Source organism: Anser cygnoides, chromosome Z (assembly GCF_040182565.1).
Source record: "Anser cygnoides isolate HZ-2024a breed goose chromosome Z, Taihu_goose_T2T_genome, whole genome shotgun sequence".
NCBI classification, from domain to species: Eukaryota; Metazoa; Chordata; class Aves; order Anseriformes; family Anatidae; genus Anser; species Anser cygnoides.
Window position 1 is genome coordinate 71,211,489 of NC_089912.1, and position 22,105 is coordinate 71,233,593.

Genomic DNA, 22,105 nt, shown 5'->3' on the forward strand with positions numbered 1-22,105 from the left:
ATTCTGTTTTTTTTAATAAGACTAAGAAAAGGTACCAAAAATGTGTGAATGAGCACAAGCCATTTCCTAAAACAAATGTACATCGTTCCAGACAAATTCTAGATACTTTTGACTCAGCATTGCGGTGCCTGTTTGTGCGGTACCATTGACTGTCCCTTTCACATGCAGATATATTTGTCATGTAGATCGTGTACTATTTGCTGCCCACACAGACTTCTGAGAATCTCAGTGTTACAGTACTATCAGTTAGTACCAGTTAGGCTTCTAAGAAAGACTGTTAATACTATTAAAGATGGACAAAATGATTCTGTTTCCGTAGAATATGAATCATAGCTGAAAATAAATAAATAAATAAATAAATAAATAAATAAATAAATAAATTGTTCAATCTCTGTATTTCATGGAAGAGCTTCCTCAGATTTTTTTTTACTGTACATTCCTCTGCTAGTGATTAAATGATAAATCTTCATGGAATCCCTATTTTCAGACTACAAAACTCAAAAATGGATTACTCTGGAATTCCTACAGCATTAGATTTGAGCAAAAATGAACATCGCAAGAAGAGTCTTATGTGCTAGGAAGTAATTGGTTTCTCATGGAAACAGCGTAAAACATGGCTCATTGTTATCTTTAACAGAGTTCTTTAGTGATTGTTAGAACCACCTTTCCTTTCATTAGTTGGCTCCTGTTTCTAACTTCCCAGTTCCTCCCATCTGTGAATAGGAAATGCAGAGTTATTGTATGTAGCTAACTTTTCTATTACTAGTGTCCTGATTCTTTAAAACTCATATAAAGTAATAGAGGTGATTTGAGCTAAACGTCTGTTGCAAAGCTCTTCTATACTATTGATTTTTGAGGTGAGGTCTATAAATTATATTGTAGATCTACTTACAAAAATGTAATATCCTTTTAGGGGCTAGAGATTTTATTGTTGTTTCTGTTTTGTTCTGTGGTGTATTTTTTGGTTTGTTTTTCTTTTAAGAATAGTCAGAGACTTATTTGTAATATAATGTGCAGAACTAAAGAGGTCAAGAAAAGTTTCTAAAATACATACCATGTTGCTTGCTAAATTCAAGCCAAATGAAAGAGGCCTTAAGTCTAAATTGTTGTTGAATAAATACAAAGATTCTAGTCTCAGTATCAACAAGACAGAAGAAATCTGACTTGAAAAAGATTTCAAAGGGAAAGGGAAAGGAGAAAGGTGATAAATTTTGCTATCAGCTCTTGACAGCTACCTTTAGAACCTCTGCAATAGTTGACAATAAAAATATCAGCACCTCTCCAAGATCATTGTACAACCAGACTCAGATATGGTAGGATGGGAAGTGCTCTACTGTTATCTTTGACCAGAAGAAATAAGAAGTTAAAAGAGACAAACACTGAAGGCTACACTACCTTTCTATTTATTATATATACATCTGGTCCTCCACTATCCTGTTCAAGCCAGCCCAATTCAAAAGACCTGTGTGCATTCCGAGTCAAGTTTACCAAGTAGGGATATGTCCCACCCCTACATCATGTTTTTAAGACATTCAGACGAGATATATGAGATCAAATTCACATTACTTCTGCTACATAAGGAGAATCAAGCCCACAGTTTCTGCTTCCTGAAGAATGCTGTCCTGCTGAATCCTCAGACAATCTGATAACCTACAGACTGTTCAAAGGGTTTTCCTACACACTCCATCTGAAAATGCTCTTCTTGTTTGTTTGTTTGTTTTTCTGGAAGAACTTGTGGAGATTTTATTTTCTTTCCTGAAGACATTTGTTCTAACTTTCATAAAAGCACTGAAAGCTACATGCTTTAGCTTGTAGAATTCTGCTGCCCTCTCAAAAACTGAGGTCAGCAAGTGTAAGAAGCTACTGACAGTTTCTTATAGAAGACAGATAGCATGCTGTTGGCAAATATAGGTTGAAAGGGTAACGGTTTAGTTTATAGCAAAAAGGGCCAGTTTCAAACAGACTGGGAGTTCTTCCTCAAAGAAACAAGAAAATGTTTTGAGTCCCTGTTCAGATAGTCCCTAATCACCAATACTGTATCTTTAAAAAGAAATACATAATCTCTTCACACAGTGTCTGAAGCAGGACAATTTAACATGGAATAAGAATATAAAACCAACCTATTAATTCAAGCAACCTGAACAGTCAGCTGATTCTTTTTCTTCTCTTTGAATGGCAATGCCCAATAAAGCATCCTTTTGGACAAATTGTCTGACTTTGATAAACAGGCTCATGCTACACTGGGTAATGAACTGGCTTAACAGTAGAGCTCTAAAGATTGTAGTGAATTGGTCATAAATATGATCAGAAGGCTGCAGCACCTCTCCTAAGAAGACAGGTTAAGAGAGCTGGCGAAGTTCAGTGTGGAGAAGAGAAAGCTCCAGGAAGACCTCATTGCAGCTTCTCAGTACTTAAAGGGGACTTATAAAAAAGATGGAGAGTGAGTTTTCACATGGGCAGATAGAGACAGGACCACTGGGGACAATTTTAAACTGACATTGGGGAGGTTTATATTAGATGTTAGGATGAAATTCTTTACTCAGAGGGTGGTGAGGCACTGGAACGGGTTGCCCAGAGAAGTTGTGGATACCCCAACCCTGGAGGTATTCAAGGTCAGGTTGGATGCGGCTTTGGTCAACCTGGTCTAGTGGAAAGGGAGGTTGGAACAAGATGATTTTTAAAGTCCTTTCCAACCAGGTCATTCTATCACTCTATGATTAGTCAGCAGAAAAGTTGTATTATAAAATAGAAGGAAAAATAGAAGAAAGGGACCTGCAGGTGCTGGTCAACAGCAGGCTCCATGTGAGCCAGCAACGTGCCCTGGCAGACAAGGGGGGCAAGCTGCATTTTGGGGTGCATTAACCACAGCATAGCCAGCCGTTCAGAAGAGGTGATCCTCCCAGTGTATTTGGTGCTGGTGCGGCCTTACCTTGAGTATTGTGTGCAGCTCTAGTCTCCATAATATAATAAGGATGACAAGGTCTTTGAAAGCATCCAGAGGATAGCAACAGAGCTGGTAACAGTCCTGGAAGGCATGTCCTGTGAGGAGAGGCTGAGGACACTTGGGTTGTCCAGTTTGGAGAAAAGGAGGCTCAGCAGCAGCCTCATTGCTTGCTGCAACTTCCTGAGGAGGGGACGTGGAGACGGAGGTGCTGGTCTCTGCTCCCTGGGAACTGATCACAGGATGTGTGGGAACTGCACCAGGGGAGGGAGGTTCAGACTGGACATTAGGAACAATTTATTTACCATGAGAGTGGTCAAACACTGGAACAGTCTTCCTAGAGAGGTGGTTGATGCCTCATGCCTGTCAGTGTTCAAGGGGCATTTGGACAATGTCCTCACCAATATGCTTTAACTTTTGGTTAGTTCTGAGTTGGTCAAGCAGTAGGACTAGATGATCTTTTAAATAGCCAATAGTTCCAGCTGAAATATTCTATTCTATTTCTTATGTAACACTTCTCTTCTGTTCCTTGTCATGCTGAACTTCACTCAAAGTTCATTACAGGTGACTAGCATAACCCTAAACTTACATGGTACACATTTCTTCTTATTTCATAGCATTATTTCTCTCAGTCCTTCCTTCCCTTGCCACTTTTAAAATGTGAGCAAATAGTCTTTGGATCCATCGTGGTGAAGCATTCAGACTTTATATTAATTTGATGATCTGTTCAGAATCCAGATAATACTGAGCAGTTGTGTCCCTATACACATTATGCTGTACATTCATTTTAGAGTGAAAAAGTGATGGGGACACTAAATATATTTTCTTGCTTATTCTTTCTGGTGTGCAAAGCTGACCACATGTGGCAAAGTTATTCACATTTATTTTGGAATGGTTCATTGTCTCAAATTGCAGACCATGAATAAATGTTAGCAGAAAGTCTAATATTTGCATGTTAAAACAATAAATTTCAATAAATTAATTAAAATAACACCACGGCTCAGACATGAGGTTTTGAAATTTGAAGTACTTGTCAAAGTTATTTTAATGTATGTCATTCCTGCATGTTCATCATAGCTGAAAGTCACGACATAAGAATAGAACAATGTGAAGTTTGGGAACTTTCGTACGCTAGGATTTTACACAAGATTTTTCTTAACAGTATTCTAGCTTCTAAGTGTTTCATCACTGAGGAAATATAATTGATCAGTTTCGTCTCTTGGCACATGGACACATGATCTATATTATTTGTTGTAATGTATTAAGAGGTGCACCACTTTACCATGTGGTTTACTGTTCATAAACAAAACAAATGGGAAATCAAATGGACAGCCTCAGTGACACAATGCTTTTAAGCTGTGGCAACACAACTTTGCCATAAACATCAATTAGTTTTATGGGGAAGAGAATATATGAAGGACTAATTTTACTCACAACTGAAACGCAGCAGTCTCTGTTTTCAGCAGTTTTTCAACAACACAGAAACACTGTACTACTGCTACCTCTTTTTTTTTTTTCTTTAATGCATTCATCTTGAGTAAAAGAAAAGTTTGCATTACCTGTTTTCAGTATATACTCTCATCTATGGTTAATATCCAATAAATACATGTATATTTTAAGTTCATTTGCTCTACCGTTTAGGCTAGAGAAACATGTAGTAGGAATAAGGAGATGTTGCTGAAGCTTTTTCGTATATTTTAAAATGTCTTACTCAATAGTTGAGTATCCAGTTCCACAGACTACTGTGATAATTCTAGGTCTGTTTAATTTTTACGTTTCTTATAGCTTTGTAACTTTAAAACACCTATTCTGCCTGAGTTTCATTATCTCACTTTCTCTTCTACCCTGTTCCTATGCTAGTTTAAATGAAGCCTTTATTATTCTGCTCCTTATCTATTCATCTGTTTTACTAGTTAAATATTTGAATGACTTTATCCACTAGAAACCAAATCATGGCTTTTTTTATTACTGGTATATTTCTTGAAGACAGAGATTTTGTATATCCCCCCCAAAAAAAAGTTTTCTGTTTTAAGAACAATATTTAGTGTCCAGCTGCTTAAAAGACTTTGTGGTGTAGTTGATGAATAGGCTCTGACCATCCTCATATTTCTTCTTTTTCTATTCTCTCTAGGATGCAAATGGTTGTCTTCTTTGGAAAGACAATTAGTGTTCCAATATCTGTATCAGTCCCACCGTAAGCAAAATGAACACAAAACCTTACTTTACAACATTTTCATAGAATTATAAAGGTTGGAAAAGACCTCCAAGATCATCTGGTCCAACCATCCCACTACCACCAGTATCACCCACTAAACCATGTCCCTAAGCCATGTCCAACCTTTCCTTAAACACCCCCAGGGACGTTGACACCACAACTTCCCTGGGCAACCCATTCCAATCCCTGACTACTCCTTCTGAGAAGAAATGTCTCCTAACTTCTAACCTGAACCTCCCCCTGGTGCAACTTGAGGCTATTCCCTCGAGTCCTATCATTAGTTATCCATGAGAAGAGGCCGACCCCCAGCTCCATACGCCTTCCTTTCAGGTAGTTGTAGAGAGCAATAAGGTCTCCTGAGCCTCCTCTTCTCCAGACTAAACAACCCCTGTTCCCTCAGCCGCTCCCCACAGGACTTGTGTTCCAGGCCCTTCACCAGCTTCGTAGCCCTTCTCTGGACACGTTCCAGGGCCTCAATGTCCTTCTTGTAGTGAGGGGCCCAAAACTGAACACACTACTATTTTGTTCAGCTTGCCACAGCACACAGAGAAGCAGACAGTATCTAGAGCAAGCTCAAAGGCTCTCTGATAACTGATATTAATCCACATGAGGAAGTCCCTCAACATCTACATTAAAGTAGTTCTGCAGTTGCCTTATGCAATCACATTCAGATCTGACCCAGAAGGGTCTGCTTCTAAGGAAGGCATTTTGAAGAACAGATGGATTCTGACTGCTATTTATTAGAGTGATTCTGGCTATAAACATTTAAGTAAGCAGTCTTTACTGGTGCAGAGAAATATATATCTTCCATTGAACATTAAAACAAATTCTGTTTTTTGGGGGTTTTTTTGTTTGTTTTTTTTTTTTTAGATTTGAGGTATGGCAACAGAGTTTCTAAGTCCTGACTTTCTTGTCTTACAATCTCCAGTCAATGGAAGCACATGAAAAAATTCATAGTATTTCGTGCAGTCTGTGTCTTGTTACTGAATCCAAGCTTTACACTCACACACAAGCTTTACACAGTGTTTTGCTGTTTCAAACTTGGCAGTGCTCTATCTGGACCAAGCCAGTCTCACGTTAAGCAATGTAGAATTTTTGTACAAGTAGCTGGAAGGTGTCCAGGAGGTTCTGGAGGTGGGAGGGAGCCTGGAATATGACACTGAAAGTTTTAGCAGGTTGGAGTATTTCAGTAGAGGTCAGGGTAAAGACAAGGGATAGAAAAGCTTGGGGGAGCCTATGGCTGCTCAGGGTATTGTTAAGAGACAGTTGGATTTCAGAATGTCTCCCTAGAAGAATGGAGAACAGAGGACATGAGTGAACGGGAGTTCCAGAGAACAAGCAGTCTTTGTTAGGGATTTCAGATAATATTTCAGGCACATGTAGTTTCATTTGTCTATGCCTCATTTTTTCCCTCAGAGAGACAAAAAGTTATGAGTTACCTAACACATTAATATGAGTGATAATGCAATGAAACTAATGTTGGTGTTTAAAAATTTTCCTGAACACTTTTATAACAGATTTTTCATACTGGTAATGAACATTTAGTTTCTTGCAAGTGAGCCTAGCAACTCCTAGACATTAGAACTGAGGCTAAAGGAAAAAGAATTTGTGTGTAAGAATGAACACAACTGAGTAATTAAAAAAAATGTTTATAAAAGGCAACTTTTCTGCTTACAACCAAAACAAGGGTTAATACAACCCAGCAGGTACACACAGTTACATTTCATTCCTCTCCTAAGTTGCAGGTTTGATCCCGCAGCGGATCATGAAGCGAATGAAAGGAGTGCAGATTCCTAGATGTCGGAAATCAGTCCCACAATATAGTTCTGTTTGTTGTTGTTGTTGTTGTTGTTTTGGTTTGTTTTGTTTTCTGGGAATCCTATTGACAATAGAGAGAGAAAAAAAATACAAAAAGTAAAATAAGTTCAGCTTCTGTGTTGGCTTACCTGGAGACATTCTCAGATTTTCAGAGACAAACTGGAGAGTGTCAAACCCTCAGAGGCCATCTATCAATACAGTCCCCATTAATGTCACTGATTATTAAAATTGTCTAAGAATCTAGCCTGAGAACACCTAGATGTGTCAAAAATTTTTCACATGCTACAGAAACTATTGTCATTCTAACAGTAACAAATAATAATTTTCTTCAATTTATTTAATGGAGCCTTGTCTGTGAACTCTCTGCTTCATTGGCACCTACATTTTAAATGATGTTATGTGTCATTATACTCAAGTAGAATATATGTGTTTTAAAACAGTTAAAAATAGATAGATACATACTTATTTTCAAAAAAAGCCTAGAGTTCAATATTAAATATTGCCATTCCAGCTTAAGCTGGAAAACTATTATCAGCAGCAATGGTTCTACTGCTCAGGTTAAAAGATCTTGTCATTGTAACAGATTACAGCACTTTTTATATTTCTCCTGGTACACAATCCACACACTGTTTTTTGGTTTGTTTGTCTGTTTGTTTGGGGGGGAGGGGGTGCATCTCATTTGCAGGGTCTCTGGGTTCTAAAGCTTCTGTGGGCCCACTGAGAAAGAAATGTTTCTCCTAGGAATGTTTCTCCTGTTCTATGGAACAAACTTTGCTTAGGATTCTAAAATAAAAGCCTATTTCTACATATGTATATATATAGAGAGAGAGAATGTTTACAATAAAAAAATAAAATAAAAAAATCTCACCTTAACCCACTTCCCCACCTTCTTTCCACATCACACTAAAAAGAAATTGGGGGAAAAAAATGAAACAAAACAAAACAGGTGAGTGATGTGAGATGGGCAAGATGTCACCAGATGCATATGGTATCCCTCCAGAATTCTGGATGACACCCCTCCCCCCCCCTTTCTTATTCCTGTGCTCTTCATCTCTCCAACAGGAACTTCCACACATTTACATTGTACAGCACACCCACCTCTTCCCCTTCCTGACCCAAGCATGCCCTGTGGATCACAGTCATTGCCACCCCAATTGGTCTCTGGTTCAGAAAGCCTTACTTTTATTTTGCTTTTGCCTGACTTGGGGATTTTCCATTTTGCAAAACTATCTCTGCGGGGAAACATGGTTGGCCACGTTCACTAAATCTTCAACTATCTATTGTCCTAAGGCATTTATGCTAGATAAGGCAATTAGAAATACTGATTTTTATAAGCAGTTGTAACAGCCTTGTCAGTTCACAGTAGACTTACACAGTGATGCAGTTCTTAATATCTCTGTTTCAAAACATCAAACAGAAACTCCTGACAGACTTTTTAAGTTGTGACAAATTACTTTAAGCTAAAGGACAAGGAAGAACCACAATCCATCTCTGAGATGAAGGAGAGACGAGCAGGGCACAGATAGCGTTTCTAACACCCTTACCTAGAAGTATGGCCACAGTTCTTGCCATGCTAGACGGACTCCACCCAAAGGAAAGGAACTTGGCTTCCACCACTGTTGGCACAATGTGTCTCCTCAGGCTTGGTACATGCATAGGTCCTCGTGGGAGACAAAACACTCTCCTTTGTTCAGAGTGGTATTTTCTTGACAGATTCTCAGTCACATTTGGCAAAGGACAGAGGTAGAATAGCTTTACATTTTTAATTTCAGTTAGAGCTAGCTAAATTAGAATCAGTCTGGTTGTCCTTTAGTTCCCCATCTGTTTCCTCAGGAGCTAAATCCTAGATTTATGATTCTTCTGGTTAAAATGGCCCTCTGTTTTTTTAAGAGCATTATGTAGAGTTGTGTATGCAGGCCTGAAAAGTTTTACAATGCTATGAGAAATAGATTGGGAAAGACAGGAATTATTACATTGTTTCAAGTTACTGCACAGCTTTGGGAAGCAAATATAAATGCACATTACACATTTCTTGATTTAATATACATATTCATCAAAGATGACGCTGCCTGTCCCTGCAGTTCATATCAGAGACATCCTCAATTACATACTCCACCATTCCAGCTGCTGCTGTGATATTTCTGACAGCATCTGACCAAAAATAAAATTGTTATTTCTGTCAGTGTCTGGCCAGAAATAAAATTGAGTGCTAAAGCAGCAAGTAGCATTATCAATGAAACAAACCTCTCTCTCTTTCTGATTCTCCCTCTCTGACATATCCACACACAAGCAAATAAATCACTCTCAGAATAAGCACAGAGGAATGAGCACGCTGCATTACAAGGTTGTAGCATACAGAGAACTCCAGAAAGCTTACTTTCTCTGTTCTTCTTCCAGCAACCAATTTTTAAATATAGGTGAGACTTCCCTGCTGTTCTGTGGTACACACCCCTCAGTTAGCTCACAGTGAAGTTGGCTGAAGCAATGCTCAGACAATTGTTGTACAAGTTCTGCCCATTAGTAGATCACTTGTCAATACAAACTTGGTCAGGACTGCATAGTTAGCAAAATCAACCAGCTGAATCTCTTGGAGGAGTTACCATCCCTGCTGATTCCTCCTTGTTGACAGTACTTGTAGCAAGGAGTAGAGTTGAAGGTTCAGAACTGAACACATCCCAAAGGAAATACCCATTTCCATTATTTCATCCCTCACTCTCTAGCTGCTCACTGTATCTTCATCAGGAGTAGCAGACTTTTGCCCAGCTCTTGTACCTGCAACAGGCATGGTTCTGGTGGAATTGGAACAGTCTTTAATAGCAGAAGACCTACTCTTATTCCATGTCCACATATTGCACTTGGCCTGTCTGTATCTGACATAGGACTCTCCACAATATGCACCTGGTATTCCTTGACTCGTTCAGGTTTTAGGTTGGCAGGATCAGAAATCACACTTCAGAAGTGTCTGTATGCAAGGAATCTAGAAAGAAGATAATTTGTTTGACCATCCTCAAGGTCCTGTACACCCTTCCTGTATAACCTTCACATGCTGTATTGCTGCCCATAGCCGTCATCTCTAAACCTAAAAGCAAAGCTGAACAAAGAGCAAGAGCAAAGAGCAAAGGCTCCTAAGAGCAAAGGCTACAAATTTACTCTCATTCTATTTTTCCCCAGTATTCCCAGCAAAAGAAAACTGGTCTCAGACAACGATCATCCCACATTCTTCTGTTGTTGCATTGTGTTGTCTTTCTCCAGATGTAGCTGTCCCTTATGACAGAAGGGCTCTCTTTTGACTTCAGGGTATTCATTACTGACTTTGGCTTTCTTCCCAACACAGGGTCTTCATTGATTTAGACCCCTAACAACTGTAAGCTACACTCTTTCAGTTAGACTACAAAATGGCATGTTTCTCAAGACACCTTTTCAGGTACACTTGCCCAAACTGAATTATATCTCTTAGCCCCCCTGAATCCAGATGGGATCATGAAAACATTTGAGCAATGCAACTTTATATTCTACATTGTAATGGAACTCAGACTTAAGCTTCTATCAAGCAATAATTTTCTTTTGTCTGCACTGTTGAATCTAGCTGTTTGTTAATGGGATTAAGGTGAAGAATAGCCAGAATGAAAGAAAAGGAAGATCCTTCCACACTCGTGCTAGCAAAGAAGTAGGATAAAATTAGTCCAAACAGAAGTGGTGGTTTGAGGTAATGTATCAAAGAAACAGTCATGGGGTGAGTCCAGTATCCAGCTGAGTTCAGTTTTCGTACATACTCTCATCATTAAAACAGGACATGAATCTAAGCCAATCTATAAAAGTGTAACACTCTAAAAAGAGATTTTTTACAGTATTTGGCTACAGCTTCACTTCTTCATCCTTCATAAGCCCCATTATGCAATATACAGCCAATGAATTAATATTTGTGTTAATACCTAAGTCATAAATATAAATTTCAGTGACAGATAATTTCACTTTAGTTTTATAGCAACCTGAAGAAAAGAGCTAAGATTCATCCCATTGCTTACAATGTTTTTCTCAGCCTTAAATACAGATACAATTTTATGGAGTGAAGTTAATAGAAATCAAGTCCCATTTTAAATTGTTTTGTTTCTTTTCGATGAAAGCAACAATATATGAAAGCCGCTGTAGCAAACACACAAAACATCAATATGGAAATGTGAGGAAACCTGGTATAAATTCCAGAAATTTTAAAACGATAGGTTGTTTCAATAATCTGAAATTAATCATTGTTTTATGTCCTGTATAGATCCAACATAAGAAATAAATTATTTTATATTTTGAGTTCAGTCCTGCAGTCTTTGCTAATCAAAACAATATGTATTAAAGTGAATAAATACAATTACTCTGAAAAAATGCGTGCATGGGCAAGACATAATTCATCCAAGTACACATGCTCTGAGAAAAAAAGTAAAATAATTGATAATACACAACAGAAAAGCTTATTTCAGTTACAAGCTTGAAGGCCAAATGTTCTTTTCAATACTAGTATTGCAAAAAGTACCTTGATCTATCACGAACTTTCACTTTAAAAGGAAACTAGAGGTCGTTACCTGACTCAGCAGAAAGGATTACCATGCTGCAGTCAGCAGTCAGCAAAAATGTTCCTGTTGTTTTTAAAGTTCCTATGCAATTTCAAATTTTTATTTTTTTTCAGAATCTCTTTATTTTTAATTATGTAGAAAGAGATTATCAAATGATTGTCAAAATTCTGTAGCACAAAAGTAATTTGTACTGCTCTTCATTTAGAACTGAAAAACAAGGCTGACAAAATCTCTGTTTAGTAGCATACCTATGTTCCTAAACAGGAAGACTGATGGCTGGTTGTCCCATTACTAAATATCCAGATCTGTAGTGATATTGGAAGAAAAAAAAAATTATTGAAGTGAGCTTGTTGGTTTTTATTTTTTGATGGTTGTGTTTGTGGTTATTGTTTTTATTTTCCAGTCATATTTTTCCATGAGAATCTCCTCTTCCACCTCAGACAGTTAAAACAGAAATATCCCTAACATTTTATATTGCAGTCGTCCTTACAACCATTGGAATTTCCCATCAAGACCAAAGGAAATCACCAGGAAATCATCAGCCAAACTGTAGCACATCCAGATGATTTCCCCCCCACTTTTATAATTCCACCTGAAACTGAGACAGCCAATGCAAGCTACTGAAGCGCGCCTTTATTTGCAATAATATCATCACATCCCGACATAGTTTCCAAATATGAGGCCCACTTAGTTTTGAGAATGAAAAGAAAACATAATTTCCTGAAAGAAATTTTGCCTATGATTCCATTTTTGAATCTCCATGCATATAGAACTGTTGGAAGGGAACTTCAAAGATCAAGTCTAACTGCTTGACCAACTCAGAACTAACCAAAAGTTAAAGCATATTGGTGAGGACATTGTCCAAATGCCCCTTGAACACTGACAGGCATGAGGCATCAACCACCTCTCTAGGAAGACTGTTCCAGTGTTTGACCACTCTCATGGTAAATAAATTGTTCCTAATGTCCAGTCTGAACCTCCCTCCCCTGGTGCAGTTCCCACACATCCTGTGATCAGTTCCCAGGGAGCAGAGACCAGCACCTCCGTCTCCACGTCCCCTCCTCAGGAAGTTGCAGCAAGCAATGAGGCTGCTGCTGAGCCTCCTTTTCTCCAAACTGGACAACCCAAGTGTCCTCAGCCTCTCCTCACAGGACATGCCTTCCAGGACTGTTACCAGCTCTGTTGCTATCCTCTGGATGCTTTCAAAGACCTTGTCATCCTTATTATATTATGGAGACTAGAGCTGCACACAATACTCAAGGTAAGGCCGCACCAGCACCAAATACACTGGGAGGATCACCTCTTCTGAACGGCTGGCTATGCTGTGGTTAATGCACCCCAAAATGCAGCTTGCCCCCCTTGTCTGCCAGGGCACGTTGCTGGCTCACATGGAGCCTGCTGTTGACCAGCACCTGCAGGTCCCTTTCTTCTATTTTTCCTTCTATTTTATAATACAACTTTTCTGCTGACTAATCATAGAGTGATAGAATGACCTGGTTGGAAAGGACTTTAAAAATCATCTTGTTCCAACCTCCCTTTCCACTAGACCAGGTTGACCAAAGCCGCATCCAACCTGACCTTGAATACCTCCAGGGTTGGGGTATCCACAACTTCTCTGGGCAACCCGTTCCAGTGCCTCACCACCCTCTGAGTAAAGAATTTCATCCTAACATCTAATATAAACCTCCCCAATGTCAGTTTAAAATTGTCCCCAGTGGTCCTGTCTCTATCTGCCCATGTGAAAACTCACTCTCCATCTTTTTTATAAGTCCCCTTTAAGTACTGAGAAGCTGCAATGAGGTCTTCCTGGAGCTTTCTCTTCTCCACACTGAACTTCGCCAGCTCTCTTAACCTGTCTTCTTAGGAGAGGTGCTGCAGCCTTCTGATCATATTTATGACCAATTCACTACAATCTTTAGAGCTCTACTGTTAAGCCAGTTCATTACCCAGTGTAGCATGAGCCTGTTTATCAAAGTCAGACAATTTGTCCAAAAGGATGCTTTATTGGGCATTGCCATTCAAAGAGAAGAAAAAGAATCAGCTGACTGTTCAGGTTGCTTGAATTAATAGGTTGGTTTTATATTCTTATTCCATGTTAAATTGTCCTGCTTCAGACACTGTGTGAAGAGATTATGTATTTCTTTTTAAAGATACAGTATTGGTGATTAGGGACTATCTGAACAGGGACTCAAAACATTTTCTTGTTTCTTTGAGGAAGAACTCCCAGTCTGTTTGAAACTGGCCCTTTTTGCTATAAACTAAACCGTTACCCTTTCAACCTATATTTGCCAACAGCATGCTATCTGTCTTCTATAAGAAACTGTCAGTAGCTTCTTACACTTGCTGACCTCAGTTTTTGAGAGGGCAGCAGAATTCTACAAGCTAAAGCATGTAGCTTTCAGTGCTTTTATGAAAGTTAGAACAAATGTCTTCAGGAAAGAAAATAAAATCTCCACAAGTTCTTCCAGAAAAACAAACAAACAAACAAGAAGAGCATTTTCAGATGGAGTGTGTAGGAAAACCCTTTGAACAGTCTGTAGGTTATCAGATTGTCTGAGGATTCAGCAGGACAGCATTCTTCAGGAAGCAGAAACTGTGGGCTTGATTCTCCTTATGTAGCAGAAGTAATGTGAATTTGGTCTCATATATCTCGTCTGAATGTCTTAAAAACATGATGTAGGGGTGGGACCAGTACCTGCAGGTCTCTCTGCTGAGCTGCTCCCCAGCCACTCATCTTCCAGACTGTGCCTGCGTCCAGCATTGCTCCATTTCAGAATATGGAAGATGATGTTTGGAAGATGAAGTAGAGAATTCTCTGAAACTGGCATTCAGAAACCATAGTTTTCTCCTCTGTTGCATGAGATCACTTATAGACACTTTTTCATCTCTGAAATGTGCCTTATTATGAACATGTACACTGATTTCTGAAGATCTGTCAGAGACTGGAATGATCTACAGGTTATTCATGAATGCCGATATTCCAGTCAGAGAGTGATGTGGTAAACACATTAATAGTAGTTTGCTAATATATAATCCTCCCTGGAACTATTCATATTCATTGTCCCCCTCTACTCTGCCCTTGTGTGGACCCACTTGGAGTGCTGCATCCAGGTCCAGGGCCCCCAGCAGAAGAAGGATGTGGAGCTGTTAGAACAGGTCCAGAGGAGGGCTACGAAGATAATCATGGGGGGCTGGAGCACCTCTCCTATGAATAAAGGCTGAGAGTCAAGATACAGAAGAGAAGGCTCTGGGGTGGCCTCTTTGCAGCTTTTCAGTATTTAAAGGGGACTTACTAAAAAGATGGAGAGCAACTTTTTGCTCAGTTGGATAATGACAGGACAAGGGGGAACAGTTTTAAACTAAAAGAGGAGATATTTAGATTAGAGGTTAGGAGGAAATTCTTCACTCAGAAGGTGGTGAGGCACAGGAAGAGGTTGCCCAGAGAGGTCGTGGATGCCCCATCCCTGGATGTGTTCAAGACCAGGTTAGACAAGGCCCTGAGCAACCTGATCTAATGGGTGGCATCCCTGTCCACGGCAGGGGGTTGGAACTAGATGATCTCTGAGGTCCCTTCCAACCCGAGCCATTCTACGATTCTATAAAGGGAGTACAAAAGGATTTACCAATATAAAAACAATATTGTGGCAGATCTGTTGGCAGACGTCAAGGAATACAAGGGACATGACTGTCTCTGATAAGATTCCTCTACCCCTGAGTACAACCCCTCTAAGGGATTGGGTTAGTATGGAGACAATATTACAAGTGAAACCCAGATTCATTTCTTGAAGGCAAGGAGAAGATTCATACTGTCAGTTTATAATTGGTGCTAGACCTTTGGGGTGTAATTTATTTTACTAACTTTAGACATCTGGATGTTAGATGGCTAGTCCAATTCACTGCTTAGATTCCTTCTACAAAAACTTCAAAGACAGAGCTTATATAGAGAGTCATTCATAACACATATTTTAAGATGGGAGGAATCAGTTCCTGAAGAAATTCTCCCTTTCCATTAACTATAGAGAAAGCCCAACTAGCTTTCATGTCATTCTCATACGTCAAAAATTTGATAAAATTAATACCATTTTTGGCAAAATATGTAGAATCCACAAGTCAAGTTAAGGCTGAACAGACTTTAGGATTAAGGAATGTATTATTTTGCCATACCAATGTCAGAAAAATATATTCAGATCTATCCAAGAACTGAAACAAAATATTTGTAATATTTTACAATATTACAAATTATTGATGTTAAATGAGATCCTTTTAATTCCAGTCAGGATCTCCCATGTAGCTGCTTGAAAACCTCTCAGTCTGTTCTATAGGACATCATTCTACAGCAATCCAGTTTCTAATCACCCATGGATTAAATTTTAGTTGCAGGAGAAACCTCAGTATTTATATTTTTTATTTCATTTTATCTTCTTTCTATTTGCCTGGCTGGAAACCTTACAGTAAATGCAAGCTCTGTTTTCATTTTATAAATCATTGTAGCTCTCCTACTGGAGGATAAGGAATGGATTTTTGCATGACAATGTTGAAGCACCTGGGAAAAGGTGTGAAATGTTTTTATCCCGAATGCACAGATCTGGAGCTGCTCACATCCTTTTTTAATGGTTAAGAGAATATGTTGTATCATTTCAAGAACTTGCTATATTGTTTATTTTGGATGGGAGGTTCGCTCATATTGTGTTAAAATCATGTAGTTTATTCAAGGTCATGTATTGTTTTGTTACTTTCACTTCCAATTTAATTAACTTGCACAAAAAGAAACACACCCAAAATTATGAACAATTGCCAAGAAAACATTAATCAAATTTTGATACTGAACAAAGGATTTGAATAGGGGAAAGAAGGTACTCCAGAGCTAGAGAACTAGAGGAGGATGAAGAAAGCAATAAACAAACCCCGTACATTTCAAATCATTTACTAGTTGATAGTAAGGGATATTTTCCTAATAAAAACTGCAATACTGCTGTATTATATATAGACATAAAAATTTAATAAAAGTTAAGACTTCACTTACCCTACCCTTAACAACTGAATATTAAACTCCACCCAAGACGGCAGAGTTCTAGAGTTGACAGAGAAGAGAAGGTAAAAGAGAAATACTGTAGCTATTCTGAGAAAAGCAGACTAGATCTGGCTATGGGGGTACTTCTTTTATTGACAGTTAAATAACTCCTGACAAATGGCTTAGATTAGACAGACACATTTCACATGTATAAGATGTATCCTATCACAAAGCGCAGACAGGTTACTCTCTAAGGAATCCTCTCCAATATTGAATTTCAGGGTCAAGACTGTTTGGAAATGTAACAGGAACGATGATCAAAAACCCCTTACCTGATATATATTGGCACTGGACTGACTGGACTCCAAACCTGAGTCTAATTTATTAGACCTGCACCTGACTTTCAGATTTTATGTCCCTTTTCCAGCCTTCAAAGGATCACATTTTTATTTCACTCAGTTACATATGAGAATTCAATTTTTTGTCAATTTCAGCATGTCAGATAAAAATTAACTTAGACGAGACTTTATAACAAATAGTGCATAATTTATAGATAACTGATCCCTAAGAGGTAAAAAGATAAAAATAAAATTAAAAAAAAAAAAATCTGGTAACCTTTCAAAAGAAAGCTAAAACGTTACTTTGGGGAAATAAGGTTAAAAAAAAAAAATTTACATTGACTTAGCAAAAAATAAAGGCAAGTGAATTTCATTAGATCACTGTATCTCTCATGGGAGATATTGTATGAGTTTAATTTCGGAAAACAGTTTTTATATTTCAATTGGGATGAAAAGCTTGAATTCTCCAGTATATGAGGAGTAAGTGATGCAAATATTATTGCTCAATGGTTTGTTTAAGAAAATAAAATCCACAAAACTTCAAGGCACTCTCCGTACTGATCTCTACACATTCATTAAAATCCACCTATCTTTCACATAAACCTCCTCAGCAATTTTTGTTTAAACAAAACAAAACAAAACAAACAAACAAACAAAAAGACTAAACCTTGACCCTCCATTGATCTAAGATAACTAAAATCCTTCTTAGTGTTAGACCTGGGATAAAGAACTGCAGTTTCAGAGATATCATACAATGCATTGTCAGGAAAAGGCGTGGATAGCTTGCATACGAAATTTCCTGAAAACTATGTTTACAAGGAATTTGCTTTGTTATAAAGCTTTTAAATGCATCCTACTTCATATTAAACACTGTTCTTTTGAAAGCATGCGTCTTCCAATGTTTTTCCTTCCTACAGCAAAATATAGTATACGGTTTTCCCTCAAATGTTTCTGTTCTAGATAGAACTTAAGGGTGTATAAAAATCTGCATTGCCTTTCATAGATGGGAAAATATCATCTATTAATTATTATAACATCTGTTTTTATACTGACCTCTGTAACAGGAAATAGAGACCACAAGTGACCCAATAAAGCTGGTGATAAAAAATATAAATAACATCTTTGCTTTCTTGCTATTGTGTTGGCTTTTCTGCAGTTGTGGTCAGTGTGTGTGACAACATAACTGACACAGTCTCCTGCAGAAAGATATGAGAGATCTGTGTGTTTATGTGCAAGTTACAGGAGAAAGAAGCTGTTAGGGTCAATCTGAAAATTAATTCTACAGAGCTACTTCATCAGCTGGTTTTGATAAACAGATAGTACACAAATAGTGTTCAGTTATACACAATGTATAACGATGGATTTGACTAAAAATACATATCTCTACTGACAGATGCTGCATTTTAATAGCAAACCTTTCTCAAATTGAAATAATGTGATTATTCAAAAATAAAACTCATGCTGTTGAAAAGTTATCCCATTCTTTTAATTCTAAATTTTCTCTTGCACTTTTTGACTTTACAGTGTTTTGCCCCCTATTTCAAAATGAAAAAAAAAATCAATAGATACTAATAGAAAAAAAAAAGTGTCATATATAGCCTAACGACTGTGATTTCAAAATGGCATCTTAAAAATACTATTAGATGGATTTGAGCAATCGAAGCATCTCATTTTTCTTTGTAGAGAGAACAGTTGGTCAATATCTCTTCAAAATTTCATAAATTTTATCTTCCAAAAGAAAGTCTGGGAGGTAGGACCACCTCTTTTCATTAGTCTACTAAAGAGTTTGGTAACTTTAAACAGGTATCTGTGATCTGTCAGTTCCCAAATATTGCCACAAAATTTCAGCAAGTGTACCTTAAGTTTCAGTCTTTTACTAGCTTTCTTGTAAAGGGCACAAATTTTTTTCACTTTCAATATCTAACTGAAAGTTATTTAAGACCAAAAAAGTTGTTGCATTGGTCTTTTTGTTTGATTGTTCGTTTGTTTTGCATTAAAATTTTAAATACAAATGAGGTGAATGGAATTAGTTGAAACAGTGTTAAGTTTAAACATTGCTGGGGAAAATGACAAATACATGATCAAACTGATAACTGACAACATAATTGCACAAACAACTCTGGAAGAGAGAACAAATTCAGAAAAATTCAAAACTAAAAAAAATAAATACATATTTAATTGTCTGAAAACACTATTTTCTTGACAAAATGTGGTCATCACAGTTATTCAAAGTTATTGTCTTTTCGTCATCTATCTTACAGCAAGCGGATTTTTTTCTCCCTTCCTAATTATGGTCATGAATCTTCTTTTGTCATCAACATATGTAGCAAATGTTGGTAACTACTATAGATACATAGCAAGCACATTTTAGCTTTGACTCATCTCTTTGGAAATGCCCACTGGCATTCTTAATGTTGGAAGTGGTTTCTCTCTTTTCACAATTATTTGAAAAACAAAAACTCCATATATCTATCATATGGGCTTTAATGTAATAGAAAGATTGTCTCCCTGCCAATGAACACATAACCAACGTTTGGCTGTTACATCAGTTGTGTGGGTGGAAAATTAGAAGTGGAAAAACAATCATTAATCTTAGCTACCTTCCATATAGTGTATATGTCCGTTTCAGACCACACAGTTACATTCTGTTGCTACTGAAGTTATCAAAATATTTGTCATGAATTTTTCTAAATTAAAGATTCCATTCCCAGGCTGTAATCAACTCTTCAGTTTGCATGTCTACAGTGTCTACTTCTACATCGTAGCTATCCACCAGAGAATCTTATAGACAAAAGAGAGAAAAAGGTGTTTTCAGATGAGTTAGCTGATTTCTTTTAGACCTCTTACAAGATGGCATCTTTCACACACTAGGAAAGCCTGTTTATCTTCACTGATTATGAAGAAAGCTTAAAGTGACTAGTTCAGGTAGAGTTATCTACATTCACTCAGATAAACTTTATTATCTAGTTCAGCTGCAGGAAAAGGCAGGCAGTTTTCATAAAGCATTAATAAGTTTGTTACAAACTACAAGCGACATCTACCAATGTAAAGTATATACTTCTGTGTTGCTGTATTGTCTTTCTTGAGGTAGAACAGTTACAGCTTTGCTCTTACAACAACCTCAATTCCTAAGTAACCTTTATCATCCAAAATAACAAAAAAAAAAAAAAAAAACAGACCTTCTAAGTAGAATTTACTGACACTAAGAAGAATCCTTTCTGTTGGATGCTATGACTATGGAAATGTTCAGACTCCATTTTTGAGACAAGAAAATTTAGAGAATTATTTAATGTTGCATGCATGTCTACTATTTCCTCAGCTGCTTTAATAGGATTATTTTACATGTGGAACTCTGATAAACATTAATGCAGGTTAAGTTAATGTTTACATCTGTGGGGTTTGGGATTTTTTTTCCTGATTTTTCTTTTTATTAGTACCCTGTTTATACTGGGGAGAGAAAACAGTTTGTTAACAGGAAACTAGGTTGAGTTCATAATAAACACGCGGCTAATGATGTTACTATTTATAGCTTAACTCTTTACTTCCTCCCATGTAAGATTATACTGCTTTGTCCTTTTCTTCACAGCACTCCTTATACTTTGAAGATGTCACAAAACTTACCCCTTAAATCCCTCTCATTTTCTCTCTTGAAATCCCCCAAACCTGTTTAAATCTTATCAGCTTATACTTGTGGTCCAAAATATGGTGTCCATTCATTACAGTTGTAAATTCTTATATTGCATCAAACCTCCTAAAAATAGTCAATATATAGTCATGACTGACTTCGGCTGTTAATAGCAAGAAACTTGTTGATATTGCTTGTGGACTGGTTGCAATATTTTTATGTGAAAAGAAGCTGCATTTTAACAAGAACACATTGTGCCCAGTTATACTTTTGAGCACATATTTCCTCTTATAAATTGGCTTATGCTTCTCTTCTGGTGACCACGAAAAAGTTAAAAAATAATGCCAAGTTAAACTTAGATCTTCATATAAACTTAGATTAATTCTATTGGTAATGTTCAGTGCAAGGATTTTAACAAATGGGTATAAGTGCTCCACAACATAGTATCTTTTCAGTTCTTTTTTCTTTTTTTTTTTTTTTTTCAGGAGGGGGAGGGCAAGTGGAGTTGTCCCTAACTACTCCTTCAAACCTGTATTGGCTCAAAGGAGTTGAAGTCCCATCTGAAAATTTTCATCTGTGCTGCAGGAAAAACAAAACAAAACAAAACAAAAAAAATGGTGAATGGGTTGAATAAATCTAAAATAAAAGAAATAAATAAAAATAAAAATTGTCTATTAAACAAGCAAAATTGTATTTTGACTAGTACTACATAAATATACTTCATATTTTTATTTGACCAAAACAGTATATTAAACCACAACTCTGTGCTCTTCAGTAGGTCAGACTCAACAATCACAATAATACCCTTGGCCTTAAAATTTGTTCTGTCTGAAAAAAAAATTTGGCCATCCCACTGGAAATATTATTCCTCCACTGTAACAGATTTTCTTATGCATTTTGCAGGCCTAAATTTTTGGAAAAAGTCAATATAGCATCATGAAATGCAAGCAATAAATAATTTGTGTAACAAATTGTGTAACAAAAAATAACTGCATCTCAGGTCTGCAAAGACAAGTGGTATGTAAAATATCAAACCAAACTAATGGAATACCTTGGGTTATTAGAAAATTATATTCTATGTTGGATTTTGATTACTTAAAGAAAGTAAAAAATTCATCATTTCTCTGAACATATAAGGTGTTTTTTTCACCAAAGTAGTCTCAATAGTCAAATAGTGGTCTCAAATAAAGAGAACCAAGTAGTATTAAAAAAATGTAAATGAGTGTGATATAAAGATAATGTATCAAGAAGGGTTAAATCAAATTATAGTAAATCAGTTTTACGATATTATCATTACATAATATTATCATTACTTGTTTCACTATATAACATATATTTTTACTACTTATCCTAATTTTAATTCTACTAAATACATAAATTTACTAGCAACCTGAAACATGAAACACTCCCTTACTAATTTTCATGAGACACTCCCTTACCAATTTTCCTATCAAGCTCTGTATGTAGATAAATTTTGGAAAAGTCAGTAGCGGTAAAAAAAACAAGACCAGGTTCAGAATGTTCTTGACATTCATTCTCAAATCTTTATTGGTTCACATACAAACATATACTGATACCATCTTCAAAATTTAAAT

The 22,105-nt window shown here is 37.1% G+C and overlaps 1 long non-coding RNA gene across 1 annotated transcript; it reads right to left on the bottom strand.

The window, feature by feature from the left end:
- Positions 1-6,351: 6,351 nt before the first annotated feature.
- On the bottom strand, positions 6,352-11,000 carry LOC106035625 (uncharacterized). The gene is made up of 3 exons (XR_001206886.3): positions 8,519-11,000; positions 7,843-7,877; positions 6,352-7,035 (listed from the first exon to the last, which is right to left on the bottom strand). It is a non-coding gene; the product is annotated as an uncharacterized lncRNA (long non-coding RNA).
- Positions 11,001-22,105: the final 11,105 nt, after the last annotated feature.